At 37.5% G+C, this 21525-nt stretch overlaps 1 pseudogene; it reads left to right on the plus strand.

The window, feature by feature from the left end:
* Window positions 1–6785, plus strand: part of LOC135213390 (oocyte zinc finger protein XlCOF6-like) — a 119691-nt pseudogene extending 112906 nt beyond the window's left edge.
* The last annotated feature ends 14740 nt before the right edge of the window (window positions 6786–21525 follow it).

The raw sequence follows: 21525 nt of genomic DNA on the forward strand, positions 1-21525 counted from the left end.
TTTTTAACTTCTTAGATTGGTCCCCTTGGGGTTCTGGCCAAGAATCCCAGGAAAAGGAACAACTGGACCCTATGAAACCACAAATAGCATCCTAACCTGCATTGATAACTGCTGTTCAGGGATGGATCGGCTGAGGTATGCTCCCTCTTTGGTGCAGGAGTTTTAAAGAAGAGGGCGGTTCACAGTGCTTTCCTCACGAAGGCCGTCTCTCCTTCGCAGAGAGCCGCCTTATTGTTTGCGCCTCTCTCAGAACACCTTTTTCCCTCGCAGTTGGTGAAGGATATTGCGCATTCTCTGACTGAAAGGCCACCCAGGATCTCCTTAGACAATCCTCAAGGAAGAATAGGCCTGTGGCCAGTGAGGAAAAGAAAGTGGCTCGTCCAGCTCAGCAGCAGCCCTTTCGAGGAGGTCTCCCAACTAGATCTATCGCCAGAAGGAAGTCAACCGAAAAGAGGGGCAGGTCTCTTCCTTCCGTCCCTTTAAGAAAGGAAAGTGAGAGTTCTGTCCTCCAGACACCCGTAGGAGCCAGGTTACATTCATTTGCGAAAGCCTGGGAAGACATAGGAGCGAATCCTTGGACGATGTCGATCATCAAGAATGGTTATCGCATACCATTCAGGGACATTCCTCCCTTGATAACATCACCGAGGGAATTGTCCGCCAGATACAAGGACCCTGTTCTGATGGATACTCTTCGTCAGATGGTGGAACAGATGTGGGACAAAAGAGCAATAGAGCTAGTGCTGGATTGCAGCTCCCCGCCCCCGGGGTTTTACAATCGCTTGTTTCTTGTAGCAAAAGCCTCGGGGGATGGAGACCGGTACTGGACGTAAGTGCGCTGAACAAATTCGTAGAACAACAGAAGTTCAGCATGGAAAACATCTGCTTCAGTCCTTGCAGCTCTGCGGCAAGGGGATTGGATGGCGTCCCTAGACCTTCAGGACGCATATTTCCACATCCCGATCCACCATTCGTCGAGGAAGTACCTTCGATTTATGTTCGAAGGAAGAACCTATCAGTTCAGGGCCCTGTGTTTCGGCCTTTCCACGCTCCTCAAGTCTTCACGGACGTGATGAAAAATGTAGCAAGATATTTACATTTGAAAGGGATAAAACGTCTCCCTGTACCTGGACGACTGGCTCATCAGAGCCAGGTCCTCGAAGCAGTGTTTGGAGGACCTGTCAAACAATACTGGACTTGACAAAATCATTGGGATTGATCGTGAGCCTCGAGAAGTCTCAGATGATCCCCAGCCAGAACGTGGTTATCTGGGATTCAGATGGATTCTCGGGGGTTTTCGAGTTTTCCATCTCAAGAGAGAAAATAAAGAAAGGCTGTGCCACAGTATCGAACTTTTTAGGGAAAGAGCGCACTTCAGCGAGGGAATGGCTGAGCCTTCTGGAGACCCTTTCCTCGCTCGAACAGTTCTTTCTCCTAGGAAGATTGCATCTTCGTCCGCTTCAGTTCTTCCTGAGAAGAAGTTGGAGTTGGAAGACAGGACAGCTCTCGGACACGTTTCCAATCTCGGAGGAAATAAAACATCATTTAAAGTGTGGTTGACTCCCTTAAAAGAAACAAAGGAGTGTCCCTGCAAGTACGGAACCCAAGCCTGACATTGTTTTCAGACGCCTCGGAGTCGGGCTGGGGGGCAACATTGGGATCCAAAGAAGTGTCAGGCACCTGGTCGGCAGAACAGGTGTCATGGCCACATAAATTGCAAGGAGCTTTTAGCAATTCACCTGGCGCTAAAGAGCTTCGAACACATAGTCAGACGGCAAAGTCGTACAGATAAACTCAGACAATACGACAGCTCTGGCTTATGTCAAGAAACAAGGAGGGACGCACTCTTTCGCTCTGTACGAGCTAGCAAGAGATCTTTTGATTTGGGCGAACCAAAGGAAGGTAGTTCTTCTAACAAGGTTTGTCCAAGGGGAGAGGAATGTGAGAGCGGACAGATTGAGCAGGAGGTTCCAGGTCCTTCCCACAGAATGGACACTCCACTCAGAAGTCTGTCAGAGCCTTTGGCTCCTTTGGGGGAAGCCTCAAATAGATCTTTTCGCCACATTCCTCTCCAAAAGGATAGAAACATTTTGTGCCCTGGTGGAAGATCCCCGGGCTTATGCAACAGACGCCTTCCTCCTGGACTGGTCAGGGATAGACGTTTACGCTTTTCCCCCGTTCAAGATACTGGGGGAAGTAGTCAGAAAATTCGTGGCATCCGAAGGAACCAAAAATGACTCTGATTGCTCCGTATTGGCCAGCTCAAATTTGGTTCACAGAGGTAATGGAGTGGGACGTGGACTTCCCCAGATCTCTTCCAAACAGAATAGATCTGCTCAAACAAACCCACTTCGAGAGGTACCATCAAAATCTACCCGCTCTTGCTCTGACTGCCTTTCGACTATCGAAAGACTTGTCAGAGCGAGAGGGTTTTCTCGCCAGGCAGCAAGCGCAATTGCTAGAGCCCGCAGATCATCTACTAGCGAATGTACCAATCGAAGTGGAAGTTTTCAGAAACTGGTGCAGGTCGAAGAAGCTGTCCTCTTCCAGTACTCTGTGACCGAAATTGCGGATTTCCTTCTGTTTCTTAGAGGAAAAGTCGCATCTCTCGGTACCGACTATTAAGGGGTACAGGAGTATGCTGTCAGCAGTCTTTAGAAACAAGGATTAGATCTAACAAATGATAAGGATTTGCATGACCTCATTCGTTCCTTCGAAACATCAAAGTCACTTGAACCTAAGGTTCCAAGCTGGAACTTAGATGTGGTTCTTAAATTTCTATCATCAGAAGAATTCGAACCACTACACACTGCTTCTTTTCGTAACATCACTAGAAAGTGTTTGTTTCTGATGTCTCTTGCAACGGCAAAAAGGGTCAGTGAATTGCACGCCCTTGAATCAAGAGTTGGCTTCAAAGAAGACTCTGCAATTTGTTCATTTCAGTCTCTCTTTCTTGCCAAAAACGAAAACCCTTCGAATCCGGCCCAGGAGCTTCGAAGTGAAAGGACTTTCTAGTTTGGTGGGCAGAGAGCAGAAAGATCCCTTTGCCCAGTTTAGAGCTCTAAAATTTTATCTGGGGGGTTCGCAAAAAGGTCTTTGGTGCTCAGTAAAAAGACCCCAAGAGAGCAATGTCCAAGAACGCCTTAGCCTTCTTTGTTAGAAGTGTCATTTTGGAAGCTCATAAGAATTGTTCAGATGATTCTTTTAACCTTTTAAGAGTGAGAGCCCACGAAGTTAGGGCAATCGCAACCTCTGTGGCGTTCCAAAGAAATATGTCACTCAAAAACATTTTGGACGCAACTTATTGGAGATGCAACTCCGTGTTTGCATCCCATTATTTAAAAGACGTGCGAGTTACATATGAAAAATGTTTTTCTTTAGGTCCGTTTGTGTCAGCACAGACGGTTCTGGGTAAAGGAGAAAGCACCAATCCTTAAATTGTGTACGTAACCCTCTTGCCGGATGTGTTCTCGTGTTTTCAGTGTATGGGAGTGTCAGTTGTCGCACAAGCGGCCTTCACTTCGCTTCATTTGAAAATCGAGTGACATCTGACTATTAGAGGGTACAAAATTTTTATTTTTTGTATGTATGAATTTTCGACGTTTGTGGTTGTTTGCTAAGAGTTTGGGGATAACTCTGGGCAATCTTAGAACTAACACGGGTTAGGATCGGGTGATCGGGATTGGTTGTGTGCTCCTTAAATAAATGCGTGTTGTCATATAAAGCGGATGTGCTCCCATTGACAAACGCCGTTAGGTTCTGTCGAGTAAGTGGAAGAGACCCCATCGACAGATCCACAAGAACTCTTGGCCACAGATCATTATCTCGCTAAGGCTCTTGAGATGAAGCAGACTCCTGGCAGTAGCCACGAAGTCTCTCCATCTAAGAAGGTAGGAACTAAGGTTTATTCATACCTACAACATATGTTGTTTACCTGTCTAGTCAGTTAGTTAGCTGTCTCTTGCCCTCCACCCAAAGGGTGTCAATCAGCTATGTATATATCTGACAGGTAAGTTGAATGTATGAAAATGACCATGTTTATTATACAAATAAAGTTTCATACATACTTACCTGGCAGATATATACAATTGAAGACCCACCCAGCCTCCCCCCCGCAGGAGTACAGGTGGAAGAGAGAATCTGATTAGAAAACGGGAATAGTTTCCTAGTCCTGCCACCCAGAGCAGGGCGGTAGATCACCTGACGACCTACCTGTAGCGAGTGCTCGCGAAATTTGAATTCTGTCGGGGACGACGGAGTGCGATAGCTATTAAGTAATATTATCTGCCAGGTAAGTATTTGTGTATGAAACTTTATTGTATCATAACATAATGTCCATTTTTTGTAAAGTTAAGTGTTAATTGTATTCTGCATGTTATGTATTTCGTAAAGTTAAGTGTCCAATGTTTTCTGCCATTTGTCCTCCTCCTCTGTCGCCACTTTCCGGAGATTGCCTCACTTGAAAGGTAAGGTTCCACATTTTACTACTATGTACGTACAGTATTTCTTTGTACCCCTGTACACTAATACACTTTATTTACAGATACAGTCATGGTTATGTTAGTTATTGAATGGTCCAAATTGTTTTGTTTCATTGTTTATTGGTCAATTTAGCTTTATTTTAAGATTTACTGTGGTGTTTTTGTAGGGCTTGGAACGAATTAGGCAGTTTACATGTAAAATGTAGTTTCGAGATCACAAAAAAATCAGGTTACGAAGGCCGCTTCGGAACGGAGAATTTCGTATCCTGAGACATTACTGTATTTCTATGAGAAATATCCACAGATTCCTGTTTTTTTTTTTTTTTTTTATTTCATCATAAAATGCACTTTTCATGTAAAAAAAAAAAAAGGGTCTAAACATTTTTTATGTTTTTTAGTGGGTTTTTCTTGAGTTTTAGGCTGTTTTCCACGTTTTTTTAGGGGTTCCAACTTTTTGCGGGTTTTAAGTATTCGTGGGGGTTGTTTGATGAAAACATTAATATACCTGTGCACTAATGTAACCACAATACTTCCTGTGTATTCATAATAATCCCTTTCTCTTTTCATGCAGATAATTCGCAAAGCACCAACTGCAGACTTGGTGAGTGAGAGGTTCTTGGAATTAAAGTTACGAAAGATAATTATCAAAAAGGAACTCTATTCCTTGGTCTTGTTGGGAACTTGTGAGGACCATTGTTCATTTCATTTTGCTGTGAGTATTCAAAAGATTATTTGTATGTGTATGAGTAATGTTGTTCATTTATGACTTCAAGTTTAACTCTTGAGGTTAGGAACTTTCTAACTGTTTAGGCTTAGCTCTCTTGTCATCAGAATTGAAAAATCAAAATCATTTGTTCGTACGAGGGTATGAACCTTCGTCTGTTATACGAGACACAGACAGTCCCCAAGTTACGACAGAGACCCTTTTATGATATTTGTCGTAGGTGGAAATCCGGCATAAGTCAAAGCCAGTTGTTGAATTGTCAACAACTTTGTCCTGACTAAATTTGTTGCTTATCATGTTTTATTTCTTTGAGACAAATTGTGTCCAGATGATCATTGCATTGTGATTTTTGTTTTCCCTGAGGATGCTTACTTTAAGAGTTGGTATGAACGGTGCTGTTCAGAACTTGTTGGTCTCAGATTGTTTGTTTTATTTCAGATCCTTCCAAACGGAGGAAATTTCCTTCAGATCCTAACTAGGAGTGAGTATTGTTCATAGAACATCCTGGAAATGGAAGCTGAAAAATCGTCATCATTGCTGCTACTCAAAGAGAATGAGGATCTGGAGGAGGGTCCAACTGAAAATGCAGATGACAACTCTTCGTTTGCAGACCCATTCTTAGAAGTCAAGGCGGAACCGGAATTTTTTGATTTTGGTGATTTTGATGTGAACTGTTCTTCCAATCTAGTAGTATTAAGTGTGAAAGGACAGCTCTCCAAGCTGTGATGATGAGAGTGGAAAGAAAAATACTTGTATTGAGAAAATAGAAAATATATTTGGGTAAAAGCAATGCAGCAGGGAAGCGATTAACTTGTGCTGAATGCCAAGGACGTTTTTCAAGACTTGACGTGCTGAAATCCCACATAAGAACATCATACGGGAGAGAAACCATATACTTGCTCTGTATGTCAAAAAAGTTTTTCTTTTTCAAGTGTTCTCAAATATCACATGAAAACTCATACAGGGAAGAAACCATATACTTGCTCTATATGTCAAAAAAGTTTTTTTGATTCTAGTACTCTCAAATATCACATGAGAACTCATACGGGAGAGAAACCATATACTTGCTCTGTATGTCAAAAAAGTTTTTCTTATTCAAGTGCTCTCAAATGTCACATGAGAACTCATACGGGAGAGAAACCATATACTTGCTCTGCATGTCAAAGACGTTTTTCTGGTTCAAGTAGTTTCATGTATCACATGAGAACTCATACAGGAGAGAAACCATATACTTGCTCTGTATGTCAAAAAAGTTTTTCTCAATCAAGTAATCTCACAAAACACATGAGAACTCATACGGGGAAGAAACCATATACTTGCTCTGTATGTCAAAAAAGGTTTTCTCATTCACTTGCTCTCAAATGTCACATGAGAACTCATACAGGAGAGAAACCATATACTTGCTCTGTATGTCAAAAAAGTTTTTCTCAATCAAGTTTTCTCAAATGTCACATGAGAACTCATACAGGAGAGAAACCATTTACTTGTTCTGTATGTCAAAAAAGTTTTTCTCAATCAAGTAATCTCACAAGACACATGAAAACTCATGCATGAGAGAAAGCATTCACTTGCCAAACAATCTCAAAGACACCGAGAGTTCACACTAGACCAGAAACTGCATATTACTTGATCTCTGTCCAAGTAATTTTGTATTAAATGCTTTTTATATTACTGCTGTAATTTAAGAATATTGTTAAGGGAGAACTTGAGTAACTTTTGTAAATGAAATTTCATTTGACTTATGTGTGGACAAGAAAATGCTCTCTTTCTTCATTGTGGGGAAACTTTTCCTTATGAGCTCAGATAAGTGTAGCAATTTAAAAATGATTATATTTGCTTTATGAGAAAATGGGTTATTTTTATATATTTGTAAGATTATCGGTTAATAACCACTGGTTCTTAGATACAACACTGAATCACTTTACTATTTTAATGTCTTGTTGATATTTTTATAATTTCAAATGTTTTTAGGCAACTGATTGTTCAGTTGCGACCAATTCATTTGTCAGTGTTATCAATAAATGTGTTGAGGGAACACTGAGAAAGAGGAGAGTTCTCGCTTACTGTTTCTGATCGCTAAGACAATCATGTTTATTGACGTCTACGAATTTGTTTTTGCTGACAGAACTCTGGTTTCTGTCTCATTCTCAAGCTGAGTAAATGTACTTTACTTTTGTTATAATTCTATATGAAGTAGTTTTTGTAAAAGCAATGTAAATTTAACTCCAGTTGTTTCAGTGAGAAAGTATAATCGATTTTCTTTCCAGTGACTTACAATGTTTGTGCAATTTGTGTCTGGTAGTTTGCTCATAAACAGTAGTAAAATTAGGTGGTACTACTTTTACTTGTACAGACATATTTGGTTTTCAAAGATGTTTATGATAAATACAATAGTCTTGAAAAGGTTTTGGTTCTTCAGAGATGTCCAGGTTTCTTCATTTGGCATCATCCACTTGGTTAATGTTTGCTAATGTTGTCCTAAACCGCTTGATAGTTTTGTCTAGAAATGATTATAACTTGAAACTATGATACTGACATTTTTTGTTACTGATATAATTCATTATTTTATGACTTTGCTGCTGATTGTAAATTCTGTAGGTGTTTCAAAAGTACCAAAGATAATTTTGGCCACTCATGGAATGTAGGTAAACCTGCGCTATAATCTGGGCAAATTCCTTTTTGTAACTTTATCAGATGTGCTAAGGTGGTAATTCCAGGAAAATCACTTCCCCACAGATTAATACAACACAAACGGTCAGTTAGGTATGGACAAATGAACTCAGCTATTTTCAAACCATATAAATGAACACAACCATAGAATAAACTCGGAAGTTGTCACGTATAATTTATAGCAGCAACTGCCGGTACAAGAGTCAAATGATGGAAACGGCCTTGATTAAAGAGAGGCAGGTATGCTCAAAGGGAGCATGGGATTCAGATGTCATCGACAAGATTTTCGTTCAACCAATGCTTAATAAGATTATAGGAAGATTATCAGCGGCAGTGACCTAAATTGCTTACCTGTTGATAGATCTCTTGGTATAAATACCAACCTTTTCTGTAAACTTTTCTCATTCATCTACCTGAAGAGGGAGACTGCAGTCTCTGAAATATAGTATTTTTTTCTATATTGTGGTGTTTTTATGGGCTCCTTTTATTAGATGGAATTCTGTGTAACAGAACATTTTTTACCAGTCATATATATATATATATATATATATATATATATATATATATATATATAGATATATATATATATATATGAATAACTTGATCGCGAAGTATATAAAACATGATGCTATGTATAAATAAAGGTTTTTTTGCCATGAAGGAAAAAATGAAAAAGCGAGATAGCCAAGTACTTTCGGTCCTGTTCGGACCCTTTACTGAGGCAAACTGATTTTACAAAGAACAACATAATCAAAAGAAAGCTTAATATACAAACTGACACATACAAGATTAGCATGCAATAAGGGGGATTTTCACTCTATAGAAAGGAGGAGTAGCCTGAGGGTAGCCCCACCTTGAAGGATACACGCAGTAAACAGAAGATGCTCCCCCAGAAAACAGTAACAAAAAATTTTTCAAAAACGGGAGCATATACATTTAATATCATGAATTTTTACACAAATTTTTCCTTTTCCCCCCAAAAATTATTATTAATGAAAAGACAAAGAAAATTAAATATATATATATATATATATATATATATATATATATAATATATATATATATATATATATATATATATATATATATATATATATATATATATATATCGAGCAAGAGTAAGAGGGAGAGAAAATATCGAACCACAGAGAGAGAGAAAGAAATAATAACTATATACATGTTGGACTAATTTATTAGTTCATTTATTTTAAGGTCCTTCATAAACATCGTTACAAATATATGGGTCCAAATGGTACATTCCAGACTAAGATTTAGGTTGTTTTTATTAGTGATTTGTATAATTGCCGATTCCAGTAAATTTCTAGAAACATAATCATTAGATCTAGCAATTACCGAGGTATCACCCCAATTAATACAATGAGATTTTTCACTCAGATGGATAAACAGTGCATTTGAAGTCTGGGCTGTTTCTGACTGAATACTATGCTGCTTTATAGTACACATAAATTTTTACTTGACTGACCAACGTAAAACGATGGGCAATCCTTACAAGGAATTTTGTAAATGATGTTATTTGTACAGGACTATTCTTAATTAGCATAATCTTTAATGGTATGTTATAAGAGAACACTACATTGACATTAAACGATTTAATATTGATTTTATGGTTTCAAATCCACGAAAATAAGGTAAGCTAAGTACATTTTAGGCATTTCTTTTTCATTAATAGCAACACTATAAAACTTTTTGTGAGCTTTTTGATAACATAAATCAATTAAATGAGGTGGGTTTCAGAGATCGTTTTCCTATCTTTTTTATGTATTCTATTTCTTGGTCCAGATATTATGGACTCGTAATACGCAAAGCGCGTGGAACATAGAAGAAAAAAATTGAAATTTAATATTAAGATGGTGGCTATCTCGCTTTTTTCATTTTTTCCTTCGTGGCAAAAAACCTTTATATATATATATATATATATATATATATATATATATATATATATATATATTATATTATATATATATATATATATATGACTGGTAAAGGTGTTCGTAACAACAGAATTCCATCTAATAAAAGGAGCCCATAAAACACCAAAATGTAGAGAGAAAAGTACTATATTTCAGAGACTGCTGTCTCTCTCTTTCAGGTATACCTGAAGAGAGAGACAGCAGTCTCTGAAATATAGTACTTTTTCTCTCTACATTTTGGTGTTTTTATGGGCTCCTTTTATTAGAGTATATATATATATATATATATATATATATATATATATATATATATATATATATATATATATATATATATATATATATATACACGTGTATATATATATATATATATATATATATATATATATATATATATATATATATATATATATATATATATAATCTATATATATATATAATGAGGATATAATTATGATCCTCATTATTCATTTGGTAAATGTGTAACTCGAGCGTCAGGCAAACAACAAACAAACCAGGTAGTCAAAATGAGAGAGTTGGATCATAGAATAAACATTTATTAAGTAACAAAAGATAATGATCCAAGTCTTACTGACTAACTTAAAACCCCCCAACAGTAAAACTGGTCTAAATAGTAATGGTCACCAAATGTCTATTTCCCCATCGGGACTTCCTCGGTCGCCCCATCATGGTTCCGCTAGAACTTTCTGTTTCAAAGAAACATAGAAACACCCCATAAGTACACACAAGTTTAACAATCAGAGATTAAAGATTGGATATCCTTATAAAAATGTCAAATAGATAACAAGCCACTCTTTGGCTAAAACAGTTCAAAACTTGCCCAAGCAGCCGGAATATTTAAAGCACTTGATAAAAAACCACTTCGGAGAGCACCACGGCATCTTGCCTTTCTCTCAAAGCCGCCTCTATGCAAAATCCCCCATAGACTTGTGTATCATACATTTTCAACAGAAAGAGGCGCACATGCACTTACGAACGCACACTTCGTTAGCGCCTCACAATTACTAGCTGCAACCAGTTTTCCCAAAGGCACTTGAGAAGAGTTCATGAACTGAGTACATGACTTGTCTAACTAGGCAGTTTTATCTCACGCCACCCACAAAAACCATTGGTCAGCTTTTCTCGGGTCGTTGCTTCTCCACATTCCAATAGGTCACAGTGAACATATTGGCAATATATTATTAATTCAAAACCCTAGCCTTATACCGCTCGGCCACCTCGAAATGCTAGCTCCCGCCTAGCAAAATTGTCAAACAAAATAGCTTATATAATATAAAACACATTGGCCGGCTTAAAATAAAATATAAATAATAACTGCACGTCTCTGGCATTATAAAATAAAGTCTGTTATGCTTTTATCTCCAAATAACACTAGAATTTTCTCTCTTCGGATTCTTGAATTATCCCCTCTTTGCTTGTCTGCGAACTGTAGCAGACTGTAGGAAGACGGAATGCCTCCCTCATTGTAGAAGACTTCTAACGACTTCTGCAGATCCCCAAAAGACACACTGTAGAACTCTCGTGATCACCATCGTGGAAACTCTTGTAATCACCCTGGACAAAACGACAGCAACCTCTCTGCACGGCAGGTGGACGTCTTGCTAGCGTTGGGAAACGACTTTTTGGTGTGTTAGTATGTCAGTCAAGTCACTGGTCAATCGAAAAAGAATTAACCCACCCGACATACTACTTCTATCAAACAATGATCTCAAAAAGTCAGAAATACTAACTGAACGTCTCCCAATTAACTCCACTTAATATGACTACTAAATCATAAGTCATTATCGTAACTCTCAAAGGAAAAAAAAACATCAAGTTCTCCAACTCAATTCTCCAAATCCACACATCAGTACACACACAATCCAAAAACTCACAGCAACTCCACGGACTTCTGCACTCACATGTCAAACGCGAACGTTCTCACAAGTAAAAAAAAGAAAAAATCGTAATGTGCCCAAAGGAAAAAAAAAAGAACAAAAAAAAAAGAACGTAACAAGCCCAGACCCAAAAAATGTTCTCTCAAGCTCTATATCTGAACACCCACAAAATCAGCAAAAATCTCCAATGTTTAACAGCAAAAACCCCTTTACTACTCATACAATTAATTACAATGAAACTTAATGTCAAACTCCCATTTACGTAAATAACAACTCCCGAAAAATTACATCTCCCAATAAATTACATCTTCCGTCCAAAAAGAAATGCTATTTAAGCTCAATCCCCCAATTATATCTCTCGTAGGAAAAGGAAGAAAAATAACAAAAAAAAAAAGGATAATCACAAGTAGATTTCCCCAATCACAAAATACATAATACATGTATAAAATGCATAACCCCCGTGTTTTCCCCAAGAAATGTCCCATGTAAAGTTACGGAATTTCTTGACATCGCAACTTTATCGACTGGACATGTCCAGAAAAAGCAAACTCTTATATATGCGCTTTCGAAATGCTATTGTCACAAAATTTTCCAGAATTTGCTACAAAATTATGATCAATCATCATCAGAGGAAAAGAGTCAGCACAGGCTCATCACATCGCTTGTCAGCAGAAAAATCGTTCCTGTGACGTGTGCTTTCAAAAACGGCAGCACAAAAAAATATCCAGTCAGACACGCAAGTTTTGGAAACTCATGATTCTACAGAAAAAAAGGTCTAACTGACACATTTCACAAAATTACTCCAGGATATGACTAATGTGTTCAAAAATTTGTCTCGAAGACGTATTGTCTCAACATGACTTCGCCCAATTATATGCCTCCAAAAATAACACACTTGTGAACATAAAAAATGCACTCATCTCCATAGGACTCGTAATGCAGTAATGCCACTTGCCTCCAAATAGTCATGAAACCAAAGAGAAAGAGCCACAGAAATCTTCTCTTTGCTCGAAAAGACAAAAACTCCGCCATTATATAATATTACTTTATAATTACAATGAAATAATTGGAAAGACGTAAATAGACAAACAAACACAAACTAGAAAATACATAAATTAGGCCTAGAAGCAAAATAGTTTGTTTCCGCAAATAATAGATAAATGGTTAGGTGGTAGAAGCAATTTTGTAAATAGAGAAAATGAAAAGAGTGAGCAACACAGGAGATACATCAAGAAATCTTTAAATAAAGCACATAAACACCCAAGGACTGACAAAAGCAAAAATAATCGAGCTAGTGGAGATAACAAAAGAAAACACAATTATGTGCATCACAGAAACACACCTTAAACAGCAAAAATTACTATTCCCAACAATCATCAGAGTGGTAGACTCAATGAGAGATGAAGATGACACCAAAGGAGGAGGTTTTACTTATTAATGTATAGAACCAAAGGAGGAGATCCAAGATGGGAAAAGAAGAGTCAGAACACAAAGACATTCTAATGGTAAAGGTTAATTATAGAACAGCAGTAATTTAACCTAATTCTAGTCTACATGTCAACCAGTGATAAAGAAAGAAATAAACGAATAATAAGCGCCTTACATGTAGCATAGAGAAGGCCGCAGACCTGCCTGTGATTGTCCTTGGGGATTTCAATGGGCATTTAGGTTTCATAGGGACACAAGAACTTGACCAAAATGGAAAATAAATTATGGACCTTATGGAAAAATACGACCTAACGCTATTAAATGGAGATCCCAGTTGCAAAGGAGAGATAACCTGAAGTAGAGGAGATCAGAACAGCACTATAGACTTTGCCCTAGTCAAACAAAATATGTATAAAAACTATTAATGAATGGAGATAGATGAGGGAAAATATGAATATATACCTCAGACCATCACCTCACAAAGGTCCATTCAGAATGAACACTAAAGTAGAAAACATCATATTGAAAAGAAATCAAATATTGAGTTACAGAAGAGTCTACCCGGAAATACCTTGAATATAGAGTAAGTAAGCCAACAGACAGAAACGGAGATCTAACCCAGTTGGAAGAAACAATGAGTGAAGCAAAAGCAAATACCCTAGAGAAGATAATCAAAAGAAGGTTAAAGACATGAAAGCAAGAAGAAATAGAACCAGTATGGGTCACCAAAGAAATAAAGAGAGAAATAAGCCAAAGAAGGATATATAACAAATTAAAAAGGGAAGCCACAAAATAGAAGAAAGAGATACTATGATATGGAGGAGTTATGGAGTTCCATTACAACGTAGAGAGAGAGACGTGTAATTGCTGTATGGATAGTTAACGACTGTATTGGCTGTTGGTGCTGGGTTGTCTGCTGGTGCTGTTGATTAAGAGTTCTGTGTTTTGAGTGAGTTTTTCAGTCAGTCTTTGGTGAGAGTTAGTAGTGTCGGAAGCAGTTATTTGAAGGCATTGGAAATTGGTTGAGTTTTGTGTTTTGTTTTGTTGTTGTTAAGTTAGTTTTTTTTTTTTTTGCTTAGAGTTGCTGTGCCTGTGCTGTTGTGTTGTTTGTGCAGTGGTCTTTTGTTGTGTTGTTATATGTGAGGTGTCCTTCCTTGGTTGTTGTTGTTGTTAGGTTGTGGTTATGTTCCTTGGTTGGTTGCTGGGTTGTTGAGTTGTGGTTGTCTTCCATGGTTGTAGTTGTGTTGTTGTGGCCCTTGGTTGTTGTTAGGTTGTAGTCCTTGGTTGTTGTGTTATTGGGTTGTGGTTCTTGGTTGTTGTTGTTGGTATTTCTGTGACCTCAACCAGCGGACAGCACAGGATAGTCCTGGAATAACTGGATTGATTGGTAAGTACTTGTGTTTTGAGAGTTTTTTTGTTTTTTTGTGTTTTGTGTTTTTTTGTTTTGTATAGGTGTAGGTCATTTGTCCTGCTGTATTTTGTTGTGTAAAGAAGAAAGAGTGATTGAGGGTGGGTTTGGCAGCTGGATCGCTTAGGTTAATGTGGGGAAGGTTTTGCCACTTGTTTTATTTTTCTAGCTTGTGATCCCGCCACAATGAAGAAGCATATCTTAAAGAAAAACAAAAAGTACAGATAATGATAAAGAAAGTATATGAAGAATATGAAGAAAAGGTTAGAAATGAGGTAATGAACGATAAAAACAGACATAGGAAAATCTGGGAATATGTAGACATGCTGAGAGGAAAGACCACACCAGAAAAAGAATGGATAAGGATATACGACGAAAATAGCAAGAGATGAAGGACGAAAACCTAGGGAAAGAGATGGTAAGATTCTGGGAAACGATATACCAAAAAGAAGAAAACCAAATAGGAGAGAGATGGAATGAAAGCAAGAAAGAACAGGACAATCATGACATGGAAGAAATAGTGGAAAGATTAGGACAAGCAGAATGAAATACCATATATCTTTAAGAGACATGCATGGAGTGTATGATCTAACAGAGACAGAGATTAGACCAATGGAAGAAATCAACAACAGAAGAATATGTAAAAAATCAACTGGAGAAAATGAAGGCAAATAAAGCACCGGGGCCAGACTGAATGAAGCCACTTCAGTTCAAACCATACTTACAAAGTACCAACCTTCAAAAAGAATTGGCTGAATGTTTAAACAGCATAGTGAAGGGGCAGGAAAACGCAGAGAAAGCTGGTTCAAGTAAAAAAAAAAAACACTTACGCCCTAAGAAACAAAAAAACCCCACAGTCAAGATCTTAGGCCAATTGCACTAACAAATGCATCATATAAAAATTTTCATGGGGATCCTGAAAACCAAAATAGAAAAGCATATTAAAAATTATAGGAAAAATGAATGAACTGCAATCACGCTTTACCGCACAAAGGAGGGGAATTGTTAATATTTATTTTACAATATTGCATGCAAGAAACGTACAGAGGAAAGGACCCATTATTTTTAGTTTGTATCAATTTGACTTCCAAAAAGCATTTGACTCAGTTAATAGAAAAAAGCTCATTGAGGTCATGATGAAATATAGGCTGCATGCAGAAGTAATAGATGCAGTTGCAAAGATATATACAAATGATCAAATGATATAACAAGCCTATGCCTTAACAATATAGAAAAAAAAGAGCTAAATGTAACTAATGGAATAATGGGACAGGGATGCAATGGCTCAACCATATTCTTTCTACTAATAACGTACCTGATAATAGAAAAATTAGAAAATACAACAGAAGGTTTTAGAAATGAAGTAATAAGGATAGTGGCACTATTATATGCAGGCGACGGATTAATACTAGGACACACACTAGAAGAAATAACAAAATCAATAAAAACCCTTATGGAAATCGCAAGTGAATGTGGCCTAAACATAAACAAGGACAAGAGTAATATACTAATATACAACGACTGGTACAGTATCGATGATGTGGAGAATATAAGCACATAGAAGAAATAAAATAGTTAAGCAGATTAAATACCTAGGAGGTTACAATCAACAACATGAAAGACTGCTTCAGAGAACAGATAAAAAGGGCCCAAATTAAAGCAAAGCAGATGGCAAATAGGCTAATTGCAGTCATCAATAAAGTTGTAGCAGAGTAAAAATAGGAAATTTGTATTGGTAAGGGTTAGCGATGCCATCATTCTTGTATGCCATGGAAGTCGTGAAACTTGACAAGAAAACTATAGATGAATTTCAGAAGATAGACAATCAAGTAATAGAGCAATTTTGAAAGCGCCAAGTTACACAGCAAGTTGTGCGTTAAGATCTGAAATAGGGTGTGAGGAATTCCTCTCACAACGATTTTATTTTCTAATATTTTTGAGGTATTCACTTGTTTCCATGCTATTTGTCTTTATTATAGTTATTAGTGTCTGTCTCATAAGAACTTATTGATTGATTTGATTTCACTGCGTATTGCCGTCTGTCAGGTAATCGACAGACAGGACTATGTTACTGTATTTGTGTCATGTGAAAACCAAACCTGCATTCGCATGCCCATATATTTTGCAAAGATATGTACGTCTACATTGCATGACATAATAAGGGTGTTGAAAGAACCACATCTATTCGAGAATGACACTCTTAACATTATTTTATCTGATTTTGCTATGTTCTAGTACGTAGTATCTGTGGTGCGGTTAGCACCGAAAAGATGGTTTTACACAAAGACGAAGTCTTTTGACATAACGTCGGTAGACGTTTTAGTAACGAAGTATAATTACTGTTTTAGTTATGATAATTCATTTGTCTTTATGTATGTGAAATTGTTCTTGGTGAATGTATTGCGCATATTACGTATGGTAAGAGTTGGTGTCATTGGGTCTTTGTGCCTCTCGCCAGAGAAGCCATTAGGAGAGGTCAAAAGATCAGGAGGGGAAAAGAAGGGTAGTAGTTCGCCCCTCTGAACGCTCCTTTGCGTGCCCCTCTAGGGTGTGTATGCTAGGTGCGTAGTACACTGTATGGCATGATATCGCCCAAAACTGTATTGACACACACCACCAATTAATTCACTACATTTAATAAATATGTTGAAGTTGCACACTATTATATTTGGAATTTATTTTTGACAACGAAGTTGATAATTATTGTAGAGTTTTTTATGTTCATGAAAACCTTGTACGTCAGTTCTACATTCGTGGTAATTGAATACTTGTCTCTTTTCCCCAACAACAAAAAACCCGAATGCAGGACGGACGGACAGCTTCTTGGCTCACTTTTGGAGGTGGACCTGTTTTATCTAGTTTGTTTGTAGTATTGATGGTGTGTGTGGATTTGAAAGGGCGATTGCCCTGATTCTTTTGAATTTTGTCGTAATTTGGTTCATATTTGAGTGCCATTGATTTACAATTCCCCTTGAGTGATTAATTTCATTTGTCACTATGTGTTGTTACTCTTTGATATGTTTAACTTTTAGTTATTAATTAATTTTAACTTTACGTTTATCAAATGCGTTTCAATATCCTTCGATTTATTTATTTCATTTTTCCTATGTTTCAGTTTTGTGGATGGTGAATATGAATTGATCTGATAAACCTTTATTGTGTTCATATCTTAAGGTTATGCAAATAACTTAGAAACGAGATAACAGCAGCGGTCCTCTAAGGTCTGAAATCAACCTGTGAGTACTCGCAACATTTAGAGAGAGAGAGAGAGGAGAGAGGCACGTACCTCTCGTCGTATCTCGTGTACGATTTATGATCTGAGTTCATGTCTACAAGGACTGCTCAGTAAGTGAAAGTACTTATTGTGCTACTATTCATTAATGATATTGGTGTGTTTATATCCTCGTTAATAATGAATTGGGTTGAGAGATATCTCCCCGTAATTTAGAAACCGCAAAGGGAGTTTTGTGGAGTTGTTACGTAAGGCTTTTAGCGGTTTTTTGACCAAGTAACAAACGTTAAGCATATAATACAGTCCACTATAAGTCCATCTTTTTCGCCACAGCTTCTCTCCCTTCTTGGTCCTTCGAACCGGATGTTTAAACACTTCCGAATTAGTTATTCTGGATACTGAACACATTATTTTGGACTTTGTAACTTGGAATCAGATCATTCTATATCACCATCGTTTGTTGTTGGATTGTTTACAGCTCCTTTCCCTTAGTTAGAGTCATTTTATGCTGGCACATAGTTTTTGAACAACCACACACACCACACACGACAACCAAAGATAAAAGGTCGACAACTAGGTGAGTGTCATTCTCCTTTTTTGAAGGTAGATGTGGTTTCACATATAAGTATTGAGATGTAACGAGACGATGTGTATTCTTCCGTCTCATTGCAATTTGACTTTTGAATAAGAGTTTTGTAATACGGTATTGACCAGTATTATTTTTGTAGAACACAGATTGTTAACTTTAATGTTTTTCTGTGTATCAGTGTTTTTCAAGGAAGTGTTGTTACTTCGATATTATTGAGATTTATATTGTAATTGTTATTGTCAACTTTGTATGTTTTGTAAGGTGATTTTGCCTTAAAATTTTCACCATGGATGCAGACAATTGTAGTAATGCACTCATTTGTTTTCGTATGAGGCTGCTATAAGTGAAATCGAACGACGTTTGAATTGAGGTTAAAACGTGTTTGAACAGTTGTCTACAGCAGTAATTAAGCTGCTTTAGGGTCCCTTCAGAAAAGCAGCTGATTCACTACAGACAGCCGCTTCTGAATACTATAAGGAAGATTAAGGGTCGTGAATTAGTAAATGCTATAAACGAGGACTAAACGGTTTACCTCTCTGGCGCGGACAACGAAATCTCCAAACTCAGCCGATCGGTTTAGTCAGAACCCACCCCACCCACAACGCCCGCGCCCGCCCCACGCCCCACACACCTGTGAATCCGACAACCCCCCTGCGGTACCTGCTACCCTTAGTATTCCACAACCTAAGTTGCCTCAAATTACGATACCTACTTTTGATGGCAAAATTGAGCAGTGGTATCCTTTTTGGACTGTTTTTAAAGCAGTTATTCATGATAGGCAGGACATGAATGATGTCATCAAGTTTACTATGCTGACTAGTTATCTTAAGGGTAAAGCACGCGAAACCGTTGAGGGTTTAGCTATAACTCCAGCTAATTATACTGCAGCGATAAACCTACTGAAAACTCGTTTTTCCAACGTTGGGAAATTAGAAGAGAACTTAAGAAATCGGCTGTTAAGTTTACCGCACCCTGAGCATGATGCAGAGCAACTGATGGATTTCCTTATGAAATGGAATAGCATCGTTCATCAGTTAGACGCTTTTATTACCAGGTATTACGAGCGGAGACTCTAATGAGCAAAGCAATTATGCAAGCGGTGTTTATCCAAGAAACATTGCAAGCCTTGTATCCAGAGATATGATACTTGTGAACTCAGTGTAGATCAATTGAGAAAGGGCTTGAGAAATTAATTGAGCGTTTAGGTAGTAAGTATGCATAACCCCACGCCATCACCGTCCAACCCAGTTAAGAGTAGCAAGGATCGTAACACGAGTTCGAAAAACGAGCGTCAAGCTAATTCGCCTAGTAGTGCTTTCAGAACTAATGTCAAAAATACCCCTAAGAAAATAAAAAACTTTTTCTTGTTGTTTTTTGTCAAGGCGAACACAGCGGTAAGGTCTGCACGAATACAATACTTTAGAGACTAGAAGAGCTCGTATCAATGATTACAACTATGCTTTGGTTGTTTACGAAAGGGTCATCGTTTATTTGAATGTAAAAGTAAGAGTAAGACTATTGTTTTTAACTGTAATGGTAAAACATCATACATTATGTGCTAGACTTATTACTAATTCTACGAGCGTCAATGTAAAATCAGCCATAGTAGAGTTGATAGTAAGCCTATAGAAACTGCTCAATCGCAGCCTAATTTCGGTACTAGCCAGAAATCAGCGGCCACGAGTAATCAGAGTAATTCTCAGAATAATGTTAACAGTAATCAAGTAACTGTGAAAAATGTAGCATCTCTTCGACCGACAGCGTTACCGACAGCCACGCTTCTATTGAGTAATGATGGGAATCGGATCCCGGTTCGAGCATTTTTAGACAGCGGATCTCAAAGAACGTTCATTAACCCAGATGTCGTTGAGAGATTGAACTTAGTGCCCATAAAACAAGTGGAACTTACATTAATTCCGTTTGGAGATAATGTTGAAACTAAAATTTGATGTAGTAAGAGTAATGGTTCGAGCAGGTATAAACGTATCAAATTAAATGCTTGTTGTTTGTAATCATGTTAACACTTCCATACACCACACCTGTTCTACACAACGTGTATCTGCGATTGCAAGAACGAGGTGTTAAACTGGCAGATAAGAATATTGAATCAGATACCCTCAGTGATATAGGTTTGATTATTGGTGCTGATTATTATAATGCATTTGTGTATTGTCACGATAAATATGATGATGTATGTTTGCTTGGTAGCACCGCCGGTGCTGTTATTTTTGGTCCTATACCCAATTGGGCTTTTCAATGTTATAAGTGATGATGAAAATGTAAGATCTGTAATAAGTACACAGAGTAATAGTTTTGCTCGAGAGTCACTGCTTCTGTAAATCCTCTTGACGGTGAGGATATTTCTAGACTGTGGTCATTAGATACGATCGGCATCGGGAAGGATGCGCGATCCTATAACGATCAAGCAGCGATTGAACATTTCAATGAGACTATTGTAAAGACTGATAATAAATATACGATTGATTTGCCATTTAAGAGCGATGCCAGACCCCCTACTGGTTATAGAAAAGCCTTAGGTCAATTATATTCCTTAAGAGAACCTTTCAGTCTAAACCAGTCATGTTTGATCAATATCAGTCTGTTTTAGATGAGTATGTTAGTTAGGATTTATTGAGGAGGTAAAGTTAGAAGAATAACTCCTTTGATCCAGTTGATGGCATTAATCATTATTTGACCTCACCACCCAGTTTTTAAGGAATCTGCTACGACTCCAATTCAGGATAGTTTTCAATGCAAGTAGTAAGGAGTCACAAACATGCAAAGTCTCTCAATGATTGTTTTACATGGCGGGACCTAATCTGGCGACGAAATTGACAGATATGCTGCTGGAATTTCGTCAGAACAAATATGCTGTAGTAGCAGACATAAGTAAAGCTTTTCCTTAGAATAGGAATTAATAAATGAAAAAAAAAAAAAAAACAATCACAGAGATTTCACAAGATTCTTATGGTTTTGCTGATAGAGATTTTAAGCATGTCTAAGACTTTTAGATTTAAGGTTGTTTTATTGTTGGAGCTACTTGTTCACCTTTTCTGCTGAATCAGACGATACAATATCATTTGCAAAACCATTCAGATCCCATCGCCAGCTCAGTCAAGAAGTCCTTTTATGTGGCATAACTTTATGAAAACTTATGAGGAAAT

The sequence above is a fragment of the Macrobrachium nipponense genome, chromosome 42, assembly GCF_015104395.2.
Source record: "Macrobrachium nipponense isolate FS-2020 chromosome 42, ASM1510439v2, whole genome shotgun sequence".
NCBI lineage: Eukaryota > Metazoa > Arthropoda > Malacostraca > Decapoda > Palaemonidae > Macrobrachium > Macrobrachium nipponense.